This window comes from Eleutherodactylus coqui, chromosome 2 (genome assembly GCF_035609145.1).
Source record: "Eleutherodactylus coqui strain aEleCoq1 chromosome 2, aEleCoq1.hap1, whole genome shotgun sequence".
Taxonomy (NCBI): Eukaryota; Metazoa; Chordata; class Amphibia; order Anura; family Eleutherodactylidae; genus Eleutherodactylus; species Eleutherodactylus coqui.
The window spans coordinates 201900269-201920961 of NC_089838.1; the positions used below are offsets into that span (position 1 = coordinate 201900269).

Here is a 20693-nt window from a genome sequence, read left to right on the forward strand (position 1 = left end):
GCCCGGAAATCTTCCGGGCTATGTCACTATGAGCAGTGGAGCTCGTCCCGGAAAATTTCCGGGCGTGCCACTCAAGGGGTTAAATGAAATACAATTTCACTGTGAAAGTGCCCCAAAAATATTAGATTAGATAATCTGTTCTATTATTAAAATATAACTTTTATTATAGGACTTTATTTAAAATAAGCTAAATCACACCACTAAATGGCCCAGCACACATCAGGAAACTAGACGAACATAAACATACAAACACCCAAAGAACATACAGGACAGGGGGCAGGTATATCACCTTATCGTGGTGATCCACTATACCGATGTTAATTACCGTTCCCTTAATAGATTTACAGGTACGGTTATATTACTATTTATACAGTGGTAATAACGGTGTAAATTTTATTTCAGAAGGCTAAGGATGATAGACAAATAGTATTTAATCGACGCGTTTCTACGGCCCTGATGTAATAAGTGAGCCGATTCATCAGGATCAAGACAAATAGCCTCTGTCTTTTGTACTCAAATGCCCCAAATGAAAAATGGTTCGTAGGGCTTATAACACTTATATGTAGTTAGTTCGTGATTATTTATATTTATTTTGCCCTTCTAGAGATACAGGTGGTCGGCGCCTGCGACCGATAATACCACTGGTTTATACTGTATTTAACATAGTGGTATATTTGCCTGGGCACAGAATTGCCTGAAGTGTCTCTAATACTTGTGATGGAGTAGTTCAGAGGGTTAAAGAGTGTAACTCAAGTATATGGGGATATCCCCTCTTTTTGCGATCAGAGCCGATGTTGGCACTTGCATCCAATATGTGGATGATGTGGTATTTGATGCTTATACACACATCTCCAAAGTGTTTATGCCCAATGGCTAAAGATCGCACTGTTTAATATATCAGTGTAAGAGTGCTCTGTTTTTAGGCTAGGAGGACTGATAGTTATCAAAGCATCCACTTAAGATAGTACAGATAAAGCCCTGAGAAATTCAGATAGCATATCTCTCAGTTTTGAGCAATCTGTGCTTATCTAGTTGGAAGTCTGGACGTGCATTGACGCCCTAAAGTTGGTAGAAACTATACTTGATTGTAGCCTTCAGCAAGAGCCCTGCACTCCTCAAACACCTCTATGTCTGCACTTCACAGCGTCTTAGCCCTTACTGACATCCCTCATCCAGAGAGTTCCATAGTCTCTCTGCTCTTACAGTAGAAATCTTCTTTCCTCTAGACCAGTGGTTCCCAAACTTTTTTAGCCAGGGATCCCTTTTTAAAGCAAAGGTTTCTTGTGGAGCCCCAAGAAATATTGGCAGGATAAAGGGTGTATCCAGGGGATGGGTTAAGGATGTGGCGTATCACGAAATATGATTTTTACCTCTGTCATTATAAAAAGCACAGGGCCATTTGAAAAAAACAAACAAAGCAAAAACAGGGAGGAACGTTGAAGCACTGAATGGGTTATTAATTTACATTATATTTAAAACTAGCTTACCCGTCGCGCGTTGCTGTGAAGACAGACAGACAGACAGACATACATTCGTTTTTAAATATATAAATAATAACCAATCACAGCGCAGCTCTCATGTTACCTCAGCAGTAAGAGAAATAACAACCAATCACAGCGCAACTTTTATTCTGCCTCAGCAATATAAAAAATAGCAACCAATCACAGTGCAGCACTCATTTTACCTCAGCAGTATAATATATAGCAACCAATCACAGCACAGCTTTCATGCAACCTCAGTAGTATAAGAAGTAGCAACCAATTACAGCACAACTTTCATGTTGCCTCAGCAGTATAATATATAGCAACCAATCACAGCACAGCTTTCATTTTACCTCAGCATTCTCAATATCCAGCAATTGTCTTGCGAAACGTTTGGCGGATGCATCATTTTGTAGTTGAACACTCATCCCGTTGCTCGTAATGCCTTTTGCTTTCGTGCTTGAGATGGAAATCAAACGATCTTTGTCTGGGGGGCATAACTGTCGAATATGCTCGCACGCGTGCCAGCTATCGTAGGATAGATGTACTATGCCAGTAATCTTCCCATGAGTGTACTCAACAACTTCCCAAAGTTTCATGGCGATTGGATGAATGGTGTAGCAATACATAAAGGACAGACAGACAGACATTCATTCATTTTTATATATATAGATGACATCAGGTAGTGAGAGAATTAGATTCCGTACGTAAAATTTGGACGCTAATTCTTTTGCGCTTAGAATTGAATAATTGAGTTGGGACCTATTAACTTTTCCTATTTATGACATAATCAATGCTCGTGCCAAATTTCAAGTTTTTATGACATTGGGAAGTGAATTAGATTCCGTACGTAAAATTTGGACGCTAATTCTTTGGCGCTTAGAATTGAATAATCGAGTTGGGACCCTTTAACCTTTCCTATTTATGACATAATCAATGCTCATGCCAAATTACATCGGGAAGTGAGAGAATTAGATTCCGTACGTAAAATTTGGACGCTAATTCTTTTGCGCATAGAATTGAATAATCGAGTTGGGACCTATTAACTTTTCCTACTTATGACATAATCAATGCTCGTGCCAAATTTCAAGTTTTTATTAAATTGGGAAGTGAATTAGATTCCGTACGTAAAATTTGGACGCTAATTCTTTGGCGCTTAGAATTGAATAATCGAGTTGGGATCCATTAACTTTTCCTATTTATGACATAATCAATGCTCGTGCCAAATTTCAAGTTTCTATGACATTGGAAAGTGAGAGAATTAGATTCCGTATGTAAAGTTTGGACGCTAATTCTTTTGCGCTCAGAATTGAATAATCGAGTTGGGACCCATTCGCTTTTTCTATTTATGACATAATCAATGCTCGTACCAAATTTCATGTTTCTATAACATCGGGAAGTGAGAGAATTAGTGGCAATGATGGAAATCGAACGATCTACATGGGGGGGGGCGTAACTGTCGATGACGCTCGCATGCGCGCCATTTATCATAGCATAAATGTACTATGCCTATAATCTTCCCAGGAGTGTACTCAACAACTTCCCAAAGTTTCATGGGGATAGGATGAATGGTGTAGTAGCGCATAAAGGACAAACAGGCACACAGACAGACACACACACACAGACAGACAGACACACAGACACGCATACATTCAATTTTATATATATAGATTAACATGCTGTGGAATTAAATCCCGCACAACATGTCAATATCCCCACGGGGTTTGTACAGATTTTTTCCATAGCATGTGGATGAGATTTTCTACATCTCATCCACTTTGCTGCCACATCTACTGAAATATCCGAAGCAAATCCGCCCCGTGTAGTAATAGTGACCCCTTATATTGGTGGCCCCAACAGTAATAGGTTCTATGTGAACCGAAACGCGTACTCTGTTTGTCTGTCATGAGCACAAGTTTATATGAATAAAGCAGGAATTATCTCACAAAAGCCGGACTCCTGTATATGGAATTTATGTGTCTAACTAAAGCCAAAGCAGCCGGATGGCAATGTGAAGGCGTGTGAGTATACCTGCCAACAGGAACAGAGCTGCAGCACATGAAGCAAGGTGGGACAATTTACTATTAGTAATAATGACCCCCTACATTGGTGGCCCCAGTAATAATAGCGTATCCTATATTGGCCCTAGTAGTAATAATGTATTCTATATTGGCCCCAATAGTAATAGCGTCTCCTATATTGACCCCAGTAGTAATAGTGTCCCCCACAGTGGCCCCACTATTAGTAGGTGTCCTAGATTGCGGCCCCAGTAGTAATAGGTGTCCCCTATTGTAGCCTCAGTAGTAATAGGTGTCCCCTATTATGGCCCCAGTAGTAATAAGTGTCCTCTATTGCAGTCCCAATAATAGGTGTTCCCTATTGCAGCCCCAGTAGTAATAGGAAACCCCATTGCCACTCCCCCCCCCCCCCCCCCCCCATTTGTCCCTGCTCTACTCACCGCTGTAGCAGTGTCTGGACAGGCTGTATTGATGAAATGAATGAACAGGACCTATGGTTGGCATTGCAACACGGATCACAGGTCCTGCTCGTTCAGTTCCTCACTAGAGCCTGTCCGGACACGCTACAGGGGTGAGTAGAGTGGGGACCTAGACCCTCAGTCGGTGACCCTGTTAATTTCTTGCGAAGTCCTAAGGGCTCTGCAGAGCACACTTTTGGAACCACTTCTCTAGATGTAGAGGGCACCCCCTTGTTACAGTCACAGTCCTGGGTATAAACAGATCATGGGAGAGATCTCTCTATTGTCCCCTGATATATTTATACATAGTTATTAGGTCACCCCTCAGCTGTTATTTTCTAAACTAAATAATCCTAATTTTGATAACCTCTCTGGGTATTGTAGTCCATCCATTCTGTTTATTACTTTAGTTGTCTTTGTACCCGCTCAAGCTCTGATATGTCCTCCTTGAGTCCCAGTGCCCAAAACTGTACACAATATTCCAAGTGTGGTCTGACCAGTGACTTGTAAAGAGGAAGAACAATGTTCTTGTCATGTGACCGTAGACCTCTTTGGATGCACCCCATAATCCTATTTGCCTTGGCAGCAGCTGCCTGACATTGGCTGCTCCAGTTAAGCTTACAGTTAACTAAATCAACCAGCGTCAGGCAGCTGCTGCCAAGGCAAATAGGATCATGGGGTGCATCAAAAGTAATCTGAAACACCAGGCATGTTTTCAGGCAGCAGTAAATATTCATGTTTGAATAGCGCAAGTATATTCTATAGCGCTTTACATTTTAAAGGGCACGTTTATAAAGAAAAACAAGCAGTTCAGGAGAACAAACTGATTAATAATCCAATCAGAGGAGTGTTGGCCCATTTCTCAAGAATTTACAGTATGAGGAACTGTGGGTGACACAAAAGGTAAAAGTGCTTGTTCTGTACAGTGGTCCAGCCATTTTTTTTAATTAAAGGGGTTGTCTGAGTTACATTATTATGGTCCTACGACATTTCCCACCCCTGCTTCAATAATTGTGTCATGTACTTTGTGCCTCCAACATGCACCAATTCGCTTTTATGAAATGCAGTCATGAGACTAGTGCTGTCACCCGTGATGCAGGGCAGTGACGTCCTGTAAGCATATCACATGTTTCAGGACCCTACTTTGTGTTGCACTGACCGCGCATGCGTGGCTGTCTCACCCTCCGCAGTGACCCCAGCGCTTTCCTGATAAAGGCCATCAGTTGTATTATAGCAAGCACCAAACCCGAGAGCGGTTTTGGGCTATTGCTCTGACTGCACATGCACGGTCCTGTTATCCATACGCTGTCCTCTCTCCCTCCGCGGCAGCCGCATCTCACTTATATCAAAGGCTGTGTGAGCTGTATTAGGCCAGTCTTGCACAACAAGATTTGAATTACAGATTCTGCGATTGGCTTCCGTGCGAACTTTCCACAGTAAAACAGGGCATTGAAAGGCATGCATTTTTAAAATTTTCTTCATACTCATGGAGTTTTGTTAGCAGAAAAAAATTCGCAGAATGCTCTATTTTACCGTGGAATCTGCACGGATGGCCTCCATTGATGTCCATTGACATTGCGTATGAGCTAAGCGACAGCGCAGGAAATACAATCAAACAAAAAAACCTATACTGCGAGCCTCCGCAGTCATACGCAATACAGTAAAGTGCCATACCCAGGGTTACCAGCTGGGCTCACAGCTGTATTTCGCTGCGGGCGTCCTGCTTGACTAAAATCCTGTGTGATTTCCATAGCAGAAATGCAGCTTCAAAACCCGCGGAGAGGAGAGTGACCGCTGCAGAAATGGGGAAAGAATTGACATGCCGCATCTGTTAATTCCGCGTGGCTTGTCAATTTCAGCACGGCTTGGCCGCAATGGATTGCCCGCAGTGTGTGGACGAGATTTTTGCAAATCTCATCCACTTTGCTGGCTAATCCCAGGACAAAAAGCCATGGGCAGAATTTCCGTGCAGAAAGTCTGCACGGAAATTCTGTGGCAGTTACGCCCCGTTTGAACCCAGCCTTAGAGTGTCAGCTGTATTAGGCTGGGTTCAAACGGGACGGAATTGCCACGGAATTTGCGGGCGGCAATTACGCCTGCGGCTCCTAATTCCGGATTAGTCAGCCATGTGGACGAGATTTTGCAAAAAGCTCGTCCACATGGGGCGGCCAATCCGTTGCGGCAGAGACGGCCAAAAATGGACATTTGGTGCAGAATTCAATTCCACGGCATGTCAAGTCTTTTTTTTTTTCTGCTGCGGCCTCATTCCTCTCTTTGGGAGAGAAAGCCTCAGTGGAATGCCAGTGGCCGAACTCCTCCAAAACCCACGGCGAAATGTCACAAGTTTTGAAGCTGCGGCTCTCCCGCGGTTTTTGGTGCGGCCAAGCCGCGAGAATTCCGCGGGATTTCCATCCCGTGAGAACCCAGCCTTAGAGCTGACACAGCGCAAGCAGGACCACCGAGAGCCAGTGATTACAGGACATTTATCCTACAAGGGTTATAATGGGGATCATACAGAAAATGATGTAAATTAAGATGCAAATTCTTGTGTGCCAACAATAGGACAATAGAAAGTTGTGCTTAGACAAACTCAGTATTCTGTAATCTGTCTTTACTGGCTACCTGCAGTAGGAGTTTTGGACTATTTGTTCTTTCACAGACAAAGACAGCTTGCAAGCAGGAGCAGTGAGCAGGCAGTGTCTGGGGGAGGAGCTAAATGCACTGCTAATCTGCATAGCTGAATTAACCACTTAGTGACCACCCTATAGACTTTTTGCGTCCTGCTTTGCTGGGCTTTAATCCCCAGGGCCATAAAAACACGCTTCTTCTGGGGATTAAAACCCTGCAGGCTGGATGTGAGAACTCCATGCTGATGGTTACCGGAGGTAGCCGACATCCTGGAGCTGTCATTGGGGGCCACGGGAATCCTTTTCCCCTGGTCACGCGATTGCCGCTATCTATTGGATAGTGGTGATTGCATGAAAGTAGATAAAAAGTTAAATATTCATCTCCCCTCATGGATCAGATCCATGAGGGCAGCTGAAAATACTCACCCCCGTCCTCTGTGTTGTCCCACGGCGATCTGGTTCTCCAGGACCTGCTGCCAGTCTGCTGTGCCTGCGCACCAGACGTCATTACGTCAGCTGCATGCGCAAAAGACCGGGAGCCCCAGTAGATTTTAAAATTTCCTGGCTCCCGGCTACTGAAGGTCTGCGGTAATACTCGGATCAATCAACTGCATTGGATTACACAATTCTGCTCACATTAGCGGGTCAGAACTACGTAATCCGCTCACAGAAAACAGAACAGAGCATGTTCTATTTTACTGTGGATATCCCCAACATAGAGTCCATTGTGCTCTATGGTCACGGATATACCTGCAGCCCCTATGCAACTACATTGTGTACGGGCTGCGGGTACCCACGTCATCGCTAAGTGACGGTGCGGGAAATACAAAAAAAAAAAAGGTGTACTGCGCATGACTGCCTGTGTGAGTACACAGTTATGCCCAGTACATTAGGCGGCCATACGCTTGGCCACGGCCGGGCTCACAGCTGGGATCCGCTGCGGGCCTCCGCAAGTGGATTCCACATACGACCATATGAGCCCGGCATTATTCAGATCGCTACCTGAAATACGAAATTTACAAGAAGTCCCCAGGAATGCTCACTTCCTACAGCATTTGTGTGGGACCACCGCACCTCAGCAAGCTTAGGAAGCCTCACTGAGTGCCACGTTTTACACCCCATCCCTGTCTCTTTGCCTAGATTCATTCAGAAACTGTGGTATGAAAATATGCCGCATACTCCTAGATGAATTCGTTAAGGGGTCTAGTTTTCAAAATGGGGTCATTTGTGCGGGGTTCTCTGTCGTTTTGGTGGCTCAAGGGTTCTACAAGTGGCCAATGGGGCCTATAATGCCTTCAAGCAAAATTTCTGTTCTGAAATCCACAGCTGCTCCTTTCATTTGGGGCCCCATTGTGCAATGCAGACATAAGATTAGGGCCACAATGGATATGTTTCTGAACACGGGACAAACAGGAGGATCCATTTTGGGTGCAAGTCTTTATTCATATGTGTGCTATACAAAACAACAGTTTTTAAGATGACACAATTGCCAAAAAATGAAAATCAGAATTTTTTTCTTCTGCTTTGCTTAGATTCATTCAAAAACTCTGGGGTTACAATATTCAATACACCCTTAGATAAATTCGTTAAGGGGTCTAGTTTTCAAAATGGGGTCATTTGTGGGGTTCTCTGTCGTTTCGGCTGCTCAAGGGCTCTACAAGTAAGCAATGGGGCCTAAAACGCCTCAAGCAAAATTTCGGTTCTGAAAGCGACCGACTGCGCCTTTCCCTGTTGTGCATACAGACATAAGATTAGGGCCACAACAGATATGTTTCGGAACACAGGACAAACAGGGGTATCCATTTTGGGGTTTAAATCCTTATTTTCATGTGCACTATAGAAAAAAAATTGCCTTTAAAATGACATGACATATTTGCAAAAATATGAAATTTTATTTTTTCTTCTCTAAATTGCATTAGCTCATGAAAAAAAACTAAAAATACTCCTGACCCCCCTCAGTGAATAAATTAAGGGGTGTAGTTTTTAAAATGAGGTCATTTGTGGGGGTATCTATCATTCTGACACCTATGAGCCTTTGTAATCTTGGCTTGGTGTAGGAAAACAAAATGTTCCTCAAAATGGTGATATATAATCAATGTTAAATTTGTAGTCTCCTAAAGGGTTAAAAAAAACTAAAAAGTTTTTCAAATGTGCATCCAGAATAAAGTAAACAGATGGAAATATATCTCTCATGAAAAATGTGTACAGTATGTTTGCACATATTTGACATTTTGCAGTTGAAAATGTGAAAAAATGAAATTTTTTTCAAAATGTTCCCAATTTTGTAGATTTAAATAAATATCCACAAATTCTATCAGTCTGTTTTTACCACCTAAATGAAGTACAATATGTGGCAAAAAAACAATGTCAGAATTACTTGGATATGCAAAATCTTAACAGAGTTATTCTATGTTAAAGTTGCACGACAGATTTCCAAAATTTGGCTTGGTCATTAAGGCGCAAACAGGCTTGGTCACTAAGGGGTTAACAAACCTGCCCCTCAAATCCAGAAAATAAACATTAACAAAGGGCTATCCAGGGATCACAGGAGCCAAAAAAGATGGATTTCGTTCATTTTACTAGGCTCATCAGGTGTTCTGAGGTACAGGGACATGTTTTGGCTATGTGTCTTCTTTTTAACTTAGAACACCCCTCTAATTAGGGCCATACATATACAGCTGCATGAGACAGTCACTATGTGCAAAAAAGAAGTGCATTGAATATGGGAGATATTGTTGATCGAAGGAATGATGTTCTTAGAAATCGTGGTGATAAAAGGTTAGGCCCTGCCTAAAAAGACGTGTTTTTAGGACCGCTAAAAAGCTGGATGTTGGAAATTCATCTGATTGTCCAGGTAGCGTGTTCCAGGATAAGTCTTGGAAGCAGCAAGGGGAAATTTGGATTATGACAGAAATCAAGCTTAGTTTGTAGGCAGAACGGTGGACATGGGTAAGGGGGTAGATGAGAGAAAAGGGATAGGGAGTGGCACAACATAGAGGCATCCATGTAGGGTTTGGACAAAAAGATGAGCCTGGCTGTTGCATGAAGGATACTTGTGAGACAAAGAAAAAGGATTCTTAGTGAGTTAGAGTAATCAAGATGATAATGGACCAGAGTAACAATAGGGGTTTTAGATGTTGCCACATTGAGAAAAGGGCGCCTTTTGTGGATGTTTTGGAGACGGAGGTAATATGAGCATGTACGTAATTCAATATAAGGTGTAAAGGAAAGAAATAATGTATAAGATTCTGAAGACATGGTTAGGTATAGAGATGAGCGAGCGTACTCGCTAAGGCAAACTACTCGAGTGAGTATCGTCTCAAAAGATTCGGGTGCCAGCGGGGGAGAGCGGTGAGTTGCGGGCGTGATCAGCGGAAGCGGGGGGGGGGGGGGAGTGAGAGATGGATCTCTCCCCCGTTCCTCCCCGCTCTCCCCCACAGCTCCCTGTCCCCCGCTGGCACCCAAATCTTTTGAGATGAGTGGGCAGGTACTCGAATAGGGCACTACTCGCTCAAGTAGTTTGCCTTAGCGAGTACGCTCGTCATCTCTAGTTAGGTAGTATGATGTATGGTTGACTAAATACATATGTCCATCAAGGACAACGAGCCAAGAGGTGCATCATTGACCATCATTTCAAAGATGCTGTGAGACGTAGAGAAATAAAACCCTTCCATATTTATTTGTTATTGGCTATACTGTAAATGCTCATTTATGAGACCTACAACTGTAACCATTTTCTAGGTAGATGATCTTTCATTTTCAACATAAAATTCAGAAGATGATGAATTGATGTCATAGTGAATAATAAATCCATAGCAGTGTGACTTTTGGAAGAAGTCCCGCATTTCATATCGGAAGATCCAGCAGCTATAAATGTGGTCATACTGAGACTGGATAGCAGACAGCAGCTTGATTCCTCCGTTTTTCTCATTTGCTCTTCGAAACGCCACAGTTATTATAATTTTTTATTTCTCCTGCTACATCGACCACCATACTGCTTTAAATTGCAGATCCATTCTCATCAGACCATTGCCTTTGCCAGAGCACTACCCTCTAACTGCTAAAGTGTTAGCATTGTACACTAATCCCAAAATAATCCCTCCATCAACCGTAAATTGCAAACATTAGAATAAAGAACTTGGACTTTGTGCTGAATAATTGTATAGCGCAGTGTACAATAAGTAGATTTATTTGTTGATATCATACACTACTCTCCTTCAGTACATGAGGCAAAGGCTCATGAATTTCCATGCTTTCTTATAAAATAGACAGTTTCTTCTCCACATAAGAGATTCTCTAGATGACTTATAATACGCGTTGCACCTCCTAGTGTAGCTCCTCAATGCAGTGTTCCGGGTTTCTCATTTTTCTGATATCCTTTCATCTTGTTGATGATTATCACATTTTCTATTAATTCCTCCAAGCATTCTTGTCTTTTAATTAAAAAAGTGGGTTGTCTTACGATATGGCCAGATTTTTGTATTTTGGTATGTGTAGTCTTAGGGCTGCTTCACACTGGCGATACCAAATTATGCTGTAAGAAAATTTGCGGCAAAATCGCAATTCTGTTCAGGCGGTTTTTGAACATTAGTGATGCTTTTTCTTCAGAATAATCTGGTTTTAAAAAATTTATTTATTTTTTTAGCGCAAAAGTCAATAGGACTTTCTAATGTTAAAGAATGCGTCGCATCGCATGAAAATCGCAAATTCGTGCATTGCGATGTGATAAAAAGGAGGCACCATAGGGAAACATGGGCAATAAAAAAAAAAGCAAAATGCAGAAAGATGGGATATGCTGCGATTTTTATTGCAATATCACAGGAGTGAAAATATTGCAAATGAGCATGAAACAATTGTAAATCATTAGTGTCATAATTCTGCGTTTTCACTCACTCTCGCGTCGCGCGATTTTATCTCAGGATATGTTGATACACTGGATTCTGCCTTAAAAGCTGTGTATGAAATCTGCTGCATATTTGGCAGTGTCTTCATGCCTTTCAATGGGCAAAATCCCTATGTGGGATTTTTAACATCTTCCCATGCTGATCCACATGAAGAAGTGACGCATCGTAAAAATTCCGCAAGTGGATGTTATCATTGACGGCTAATTCTGCATGCAGATCCACAACATACACAGCACATACATGTGGCTTATAGACGGCCGTTTGTACACGTTTTGGCGCACATAAAAACTGCATGCATAAAACATAGAAAATAGAACCCATTGATTTCAATGGTTTGTTCTCATAAATGGGTTTTGTGTGCACAAAAAATAGGTCCTGTTCTATTTTCCTGCACTTTGTGCAAATGCACAAGAGGAAGTGTGAAACACTGCACAAAATGCAGGAAAAGACAGCAGGACCTCTTTTGGCTTTAAAAGCCAATCAATTCCATAGAAAGGGAGTGTCACGCACAGGTGTGAACTGGCCACAGGCAAAAAGGACAGTAATATGTGCAGACATGCGCCTAAAAGTGTGATTACCTGGCTTTTCAAAGCTCGTTCTTTGCAAATTCGCTGTGCTGCGGTAAACATATTTGCGCTAACGCTCGTCTGTTGCCGCCCTTACCCGTGGATTTCTACCATGGTTCTACTGGTGGAATTTGTGCAGAAGATTCTAGGTTGAATTCTGCTGTGTGAACACACCCTTAGGCTATAGGGACGCATGTTCTCAGGGTAATCACATGCCTCTGACAGCTATAGTGATAGCGCCAGCACTCAATGAGCACAATGTACAGAAAATTATATTTTTAGTCATTATCTTGTGGCTTTGTGCTATTAAGTAAATATATGTTGGCAAATGCTGTTGTGTAGAAAAAACCAAAACCAAAAACCAAAACAAAACGTATTATGGCAGTCCTAGCTTGATTGGCTAACCTGAAAAATTACATCTGCAAGCTTTCAGAGCACAGATGCCGCTTCATCAGGCAGGTTAAAAAATGAAGAACTGAGAAAAACAGAAACGTAGCATTTAAAGGGACACTGTCAACACTTTTGAGCCCCTATAAACTATGTTATGGGACTGAAAGGTGTGGGAAGGGGGAGCCGTGGGAACTATTTCATACTCACTGGGCCCCCATTCCTGCGCTGTGTACCCGTGAAGTTTGCAAGCACCAGCAGCTTGACTCTTTCTGATCTCGCATCTCTCATAGAGATGAATGGGAGATACACATGCAGAAAGAGTCGAGCTGTTGGCGTGAACTGACCTTGTGGGGATGCAGCGCTGGAATGGGGCATCCAGTGAGTAGGAAACACATCTCCCCCTGGACATAGTTTGTGGGGCACAAAGGTGATGATGCTTTAAGAAGCGTTGCACAAAGACATATTTCCTTGGGGTGAAGCATCAAACTATGTCCCATTGTCTTCATGTCACATCTCTTACAGGAGGTTCTTTTTCTAATATTCATTTGTTAAAGGGGGATTTCTGCCATGGTCTACTGCTCCCGACCTTCTGCTGATCAGTTGATATTGGGTTAGCTACAAGTGGGGAACAGAGCTAAAAGCTGACAGTTCCATCTGCATTGTGCAACCCGGGTTGGTAACTACATGCACAGCTCCCACTGAATTCAATGGGAACAGTGCCTGCAATTACCTACCCAGGCTGCTGTCTTCTTCCAACTCCTTCTGCATTGACAATGGGACCGAGAACAGCTGATCACAGGGGTCCCAGTTGGCAGAACCAACATCAATAGTAAATAAAGGTCAATAATAAAGGTCATCAATAGTAAAGTTCCTGAAAATTCATTTAACTAGCCTGATGAAGGGGCCTTTCTGCTCCGAAAGCTTGCAAGTATAATTTTTCTGGTTAACCAATAAAGGTATCACCACTACTGCACTGGCAATATGATAGGGTGTCAATCTATCTTTTAAAGAAAAAGGAATGGTTTTTAAAAGGAATTGGTCATCAGAGAATCGCCTTTTCTTTAACCCCTTAATGTCCAGACAGCCGAGTACCTGACCTGTTCCTGTTAGATTGCAGAGCAGGAGCTTTAAACCCACACCATACATCTACAATGGCATGAGTTTAAAGCCCGGGGCCAAGCGCCGTACATGTACGACACTGGGTCTGAATCGGTTTAAATCAACTTTGTAATGTAAACATATCTCTTTTTTAAATATGGTGCCGTTTTATTTTATTTACTATGCCAATATACAGTAGTTGCAAGATCCTTTGGAACTAACTGAATTTCCAAATTGATTACTAATAAAATATGGTCTGATTGTTATCTAAAGGTACCCTTACATGGGCAGATAGTCAGCTAAATAATCACTCAAATCATAGATTTGGGGCGACTTTAGGCCTGTGTACATGTAGCCAGCGACAGGGCACTGGGGGAGAAGTTGCTTAGTTGTTGCTATTCTTAATACATCAGATCACTAAAACGGAATGACTGCTGAGTGGCTTCCCACCCAGTGCAAACAGGAGTCACTCAATACATGAGCTACTGCCTGTTTACAGTGAATGGAGGCAGACGGGCCCGAACGCTCCCCGGCCCACTCCACCTCCATTCACTGGAAGGACTATCGCTCCGGTGTTTTATTGTTTTGTATTTCTTCACTGCTAGATCCTTTATAATTGAGCTAAGCAAGAAAACGCCTGCTACTAATGTTGTGCCTGCACAGTTACCTCTAGCTTTCTTTCCTGTTGACATAACCTTTGTATTCTGTATATTTTGCTGAAGCTTCTTTTTTTAATAACTTCTTTAGCTTTTCCTGTAAAGGTCTTCTTCATTTTATGAGTGTAGTCTCATCTGCTTAACAAAGGTTGTTCTTGTCTCCTTTCCTTGAATCATTGATTATTAGTCAGTGTACAGGATGAAGACTTCTGACAACAGCCGGCTACTAATTTTGTCTGGTGGTCCTGTTAGATGAACCAATTCTCATTTGAACGAGTAAATAAGCAAGTGACATCACCGCTAACTTGGTCGCACTCATGCAGCCTGTTTGGACAGGCAAAATGCATAGTTGGATCGCTCAAAAGAGAATCGTTCAGAATCGTTCAGTCCATGTATAAGCGAATACACGGAATAAATGATTGCTGTTTGAACCGAACACTAAGCGAACGAGCCAACAATGATTATTATACCTGCAGAAATGAGAGATGAACAATTATCGTATGTTGTCCAGTCGTTGGCTCATATTTAGACTGAACTATTATCGTTCAGTTTTGCACGTTTTAACAATTTTTTAAAGATAATTGTTACGTCTAAACAGTGAGATTTTCCAGGAAAATAGATTTATGGCATATCCAAAGGAATTGCAGTAAACGTTATATCATTGAGTCCCCCACAACCACTAGACTATCAAATGGAGCATAAATAATCCAGAAAAAATAATAATGTTAGTAATTTTCAAGGAAGATGTGCAGTTTAAGGGAATAAACACTTATCTTGAGAACAGTGATCCCTGTCCTCCTCACTGCGGGCTTACTGCACCCCCCACAGTGAGGAGGAGATTGAATGGAGTAATGGTCGCACAGATTTGCTGATCATCCATTCACTTTCAATGGAACCACAGGAGGCAGCCGAGCAGCAAGCGCTCAGGTATTTCTATCATCCCCATTGAAATAAATGGAGTGTCTAGCATACTGTTACCATGCGGCGGTTGCTGGTCCTCCTGGGGTGGCGGTGTGCGGAGTCATGGTTAGGGCGGTTTCCCCCGGCTTGTTGTCCGGCTGCCGGGGGCGCGGGTGCCTGGCCGGCATGGTGCTGGTGGCACTTGGCGCGGTGCGCGCGTGCACCTGTGAGTGCAGCTGCTGTGCACGAGCTCCCTGTTATTTTGTTCTGTTGGGAGTTGGCTGTCTCCCTCTCTCCGCCCCTGGGCAGAGGTTTTTGTTTAAAGGTTGGGCAGAGACTGACAATCACTGCCAGTTATTGGTTTCCCTCAGTGTGCTAGCTAGTCTGCCTCAGTTTGGTCTCCTGCTTCTGTCAGCTTGTCTGCTATACCTTGCTATTATCTACCAGGTTTTTCCATCTGCCTCAATTCTGCTTAGTATTGCTCGTGTTGGTTATTTACATCTGCCTTTTCTGTCAGTATTCTACCCTTTCCATCCAGATATGCCAGCGTCCCTTTTTCCGTCCCTAGTGAGAGTAGGGATCGCTGCCCAGTTGCCCGTCTGGGGTTAGCCAGGAGTGGAGGCAAGTAGGCAGGAACAGGGGTTGTGGGTGAGATCTAGGGCACCCGGGTTGGCGTATCAAAGGTAGTATATCGTAACATAATAACTGACCCTTAAAATTGCTCTCCTATTGAGGCCATGAGTACCCTCGCAAGTCAGTTGCAGGATTTAGTGGTCGTGATCCAAGACATGTCCGGTCGTATGGTGGCCCAGGAGCAGTGGGAGTTAGTGCATGTTTCCACCGCCCCTTCTATTCATGAGCCCAAGTGTCCGCTTCCTGAGGTATTTTCAGGGAAGAGGAGCAAGTTTTTTGTTTTTCAGCAGGCATGTAGATTGTATTTTCAGATGCGGCCTCGCTCCTCCGGCTCAGAATCCCATAAAGTTGGATTGATTATGTCCTTACTTCGGGGTTCCCCCAGACATGGGCCTACTCCTTACCCGAGAGTTCGGCTTGCCTGCAGTCAGTTGATTTGTTTTTTCGGGAACTTGGAGGTATTTTTGATGAGCCGGACCGTGCGGGGTTGGCGGTATCCCACCTCATGTCTTTACGTCAGCGGCAGCAGTGGGTAGAGGTCTCTTGCTTTAAATTTAGACTGTATGCAGGTGAAACCTCTTGGAACGATAGCACCCTTAAAAATGTGTTTTTGTTGCATCTTTTTGACGCGGTCAAGGATCTACTTATTTCTCATCCTGCTCCCATGACACTTAATGATGCGATGGAATTGGCGGTCAAAGCTGACAGGAGGCTGAGATCTAGAAAAAAGGAATGTCAGGCCCGTAGGGCTAGGAAATCCGGCAGACCCACTCCCACTTCTCCCATGCCAACTTCTGGTGCCGAGCCTATGGAAGTGGATCACCTAAGTCCCGAGGAACGACGGAAGGGGTATTGATTCTACCCCTCTGTCTGCAGGGGTTGTACAATGGAGGACTCCCATGTTACAGTTCACTGTGGGTGTTCTCCATTCTGAGAATCTGTCGTTCTTGGTAATTGAAAGGATGTCTGTTGATGTAGTGCTTGGTATGCCCTGGTTGGCACTGCATAATCCCCGATTTAATTGGTCCACTCGGGAATTGACACATTAGGGGTTGTTCTGTCATAGTCACTTAGCTACTATATCCATGTGTTCAGCAGATACCATACTTATTTCTGAGTATTTGTCTGATTTTCATGATGTATTTTCCAAGAAACTGTCTGAGACTTTGCCTCCCCATAGGGAGTGGGACTGTGGTATTGATTTGATCCCCGACAGTCCTATGCCTAAGGGAGCCATTTTCAATTTGTCTGGGGGTGAGGACGAAGCCCTTAAGTCCTATATTTCGGAGTCTCTGGCCAAACGACATATCAGGCCATCCAGTTCCCCTGCCGGGGCAGGTCTCTTCTTTGTAGAGAAGAAGGATGGGACATTGAGGCCTTGTATGGATTATCGGGCTTTGAATAAAATTACAGTGAAGGACCAGTGCTCCTTGCCCCTGATTCCTCACTTATTGAATCAGGTGGTAGGGGCCCACTGGTTTTCCAAATTGGACTTAAGGGGGGCTTACAATTTAATTCGCATCCAAAAGGGTGATGAGTGGAAGACCATGTTCAACACCTCATTCGGACATTTTGAATGTCTTGTCATGCCCTTCGGACTTTATAATGCCCCAGCTGTGTTCCAGGGATTTATGAACGCAGTCTTACACGACTTCCTGGGGGTATTTTTGGTCATATATCTCGATAACATTCTGGTGTACTCCCCAGACTGGGATTCACATGTGCGGCACCTGAGGCTGGTTCTGACCCATTTGTGTGAGTACCAACTTTTTGTCAAGTTGGAGAAATGCAAATAGAGTCTGATAAAGTGGTAGCAATCTCCCAATGGGTCAGACCAGATAACCTGAAAGCTCTCCAGCGGTTTTTCAGGTTTCTCAAATTTCTACCGTTGATTCATTAAGAATTATTCAGTTATTGCTCAACCCCCTAACCGATCTTACCAAGAAAGGTGTCGACTTGATAAGATGGTCGCCAGAGGCCCTAGAGGCTTTTAGTCGTCTCTAAAGGGCGTTTACTGCTGCCCCGGTGCTAGTACAGCCTGACGCGCGGCGACCGTTCTTCATTGAGGTTGATGCGTCTGAGGTGGGCGGGGGCTGTATTGTCTCAGGAAGTCAGCGGGAGACCTGGGTATAGACCATGTGCATTCTTCTCATGGAAGTTCAGTTCAGGGGAACGTAACTACAACATGAGTAATCATGATTTATTGGCGATTAAGTGGTCTCTAGAAGAGAGGCATCTCCATCTTGAGGGGGCAAGGCATCCCATTACCGTGTATACTGATCATAAAAACTTGGTATATCTCGCCAACGCTAAGAGACTCACAGCTCGTCAGGCCAGGTGGGTGTTGTTTTTCTCCAGGTTTAACCTCGTCGTTACATACACTACCGTTCAAAAGTTTGGGGTCACCCAAACAATTTTGTGTTTTCCATGAAAAGTCACACTTATTCACCACCATGCGTTGTGAAATAAATAGAAAATAGAGTCAAGACATTGACAAGGTTAGAAATAATGATTTGTATTTGAAATAACATTGTTTTTACATCAAACTTTGCTTTCGTCAAAGAATCCTCCTTTTGCAGCAATTACAGCATTGCACACCTTTGACATTCTAGCTGTTAATTTGTTGAGGTAAGCTTGTGAAATTGCACCCCACGCTTCTAGAAGCATCTCCCACAAGTTGGATTGGTTGGATGGGCACTTCTGGCGTACCATACGGTCAAGCTGCTCCCACAACAGCTCAATGGGGTTCAGATCTGGTGACTGCGCTGGCCACTCCATTACCAATAGAATACCAGCTGCCTGCTTCTGCTGTAAATAGTTCTTGCACAATTTGGAGGTGTGTTTATGGTCATTGTCCTGTTGTAGGATGAAATTGGTTCCAATCAAGCGCTGTCCACTGGGTATGGCATGGCATTGCAAAATGGAGTGATAGCCTTCCTTATTCCGAATCCCTTTTACCCTGTACAAATCTCCCACCTTACCAGCACCAAAGCAACCCCAGACCATCACATTACCTCCACCATGCTTAACAGATGGCGTCAGGCATTCTTCCAGCATCTTTTCATTTGTTCTGCGTCTCACAAACGTTCTTCTTTGTGATCCAAACACCTCAAACTTGGATTCATCCATCCACAACACTTTTTTCCAGTCTTCCTCTGTCCAATGCCTGTGTTCTTTTACCCATCTTAATCTTTTTCTTTTATTGGCCAGTCTCAGATATGGCTTTTTCTTTGCCACTCTGCCCTGAAGCCCAAAATCCCGCAGCCGCCTCTTCACTGTAGATGTTGACACTGGTGTTTTGCGGGTACTATTTAATAAAGATGCCAGTTGGGTACCTGTGAGGCGTCTGTTTCTCAAACTAGAGACTCTAATGTGCTTATCTTCTTGCTTAGTTGTGCAAAGCGGCCTCCCACTTCTTTTTCTACTCTGGTTAGAGCCTGTTTGTGCTGTCCTCTGAAGGGAGTAGTACACACCGTTGTAGGAAATCTTCAATTTCTTAGCAATTTCTCGCATGGAATAGCCTTCATTTCTAAGAACAAGAATAGACTGTCGAGTTTCAGATGAAAGTTCTCCTTTTCTGGCCATTTTGAGCGTTTAATTGACCCCACAAATGTGATGCTCCAGAAACTCAATCTGCTCACAGGAAGGTCAGTTTTGTAGCTTCTGTAACGAGCTAGACTGTTTTCAGATGTGTGAACATGATTGCACAAGGGTTTTCTAATCATCAATTAGCCTTCTGAGCCAATGAGCTAACACATTGTACCATTAGAACACTGGAGTGATAGTTGCTGGAAATGGGCCTCTATTCACCTTTGTAGATTTTGCACAAAAAAACAGGCATTTGCAGCTAGAATAGTCATTTACCACATTAGCAATGTATAGAGTGCATTTGTTTAAAGTTAGGACTAGTTTAAAGTTATCGTCATTGAAAAGTACAGTGCTTTTCCTTAAAAAATAAGGACATTTCAATGTGACCCCAAACTTTTGAACGGTAGTGTATATTCCAGGGGAGAAGAATGTGAAGGCAGACACCCTCTCCCGGAGTTTCAGTTCACCGGAGAGTGAGATAGTGGCTCCCGAGAATATCTTGGCACCTGGGTGGTGGTGGTGGCAGATGTAGACTCTGATCTCGTTCCTCATCTACAAAATTGTCAGCAGGGCGCTGGAGGGCAGATGGTTTGTGCCACAGACCTTGTGTCTCAGAGTCATTGAAGAGTCTCACTTATCTGTTCTCGCAGGCCATCCGGGGGTTCAGGGGACTCTGGATCTTTGTACTAGATGCTCGCTCATCTCTAGACAGGAGGTATATTTGTCTCCTAGAAATCTCAAATTGAAGGTTCCGTCTTTGAAACTGGCGCCGCGTTACGTGGGTCCCTTTGCCATCACGCGTGTAGTAAATCTGCTTGCTTATGAACTTGATTTGCAAGCTACATGGAGGGTTCACAGGGTTTTTCATAAGTCATTATTGAAACTTTTTGTCCCTTCGGAGGACATTTAAATTAGTTTCTTATACTTAAACTATATGATATATCAAAAATGTTGATGAGATCCACTTAAAATTTTTTGTGTACAACATCCAGACCGTCGTCTTCGTCTCCTGATGATGCATTATGTAAACCAGAGCAGAGTGGTCAATTAAAGAACCCATACTGTATATTATGTAGTCATCTATTTATTTGTTTGGGCTTACTTTGGAGAGTACCAAGCAAAAAAACAACTTTTAGGCTGTGTTCACACGTTCCTGATTTGCTGCAGATTTTTTTTTCAGATTTTGGCATCAGATTTCACCCTTTCAAGTGAATACAAATTGAAGCTGGGAAATTGTTGCAGATCTGTACCAAAATCTACGACAACATCAGCAGCAAATCGCCAATATATAAGCGTATCTTTAAAGCTTCTCTATACTCTTGAAAAACCTCTTAAATTTACATTTCTTTAACTCCGTGAATGCTACAGTTCAAT

General features: G+C 43.2%; 1 protein-coding gene across 4 annotated transcripts in view; it reads left to right on the forward strand.

Annotated features, from left to right (window-relative positions):
- SHANK3 (SH3 and multiple ankyrin repeat domains 3) overlaps positions 1–20693 on the forward strand; it is a 412785-nt gene that overhangs the window by 145447 nt on the left and 246645 nt on the right. The gene's annotated exons all lie outside the window — the stretch shown is intronic.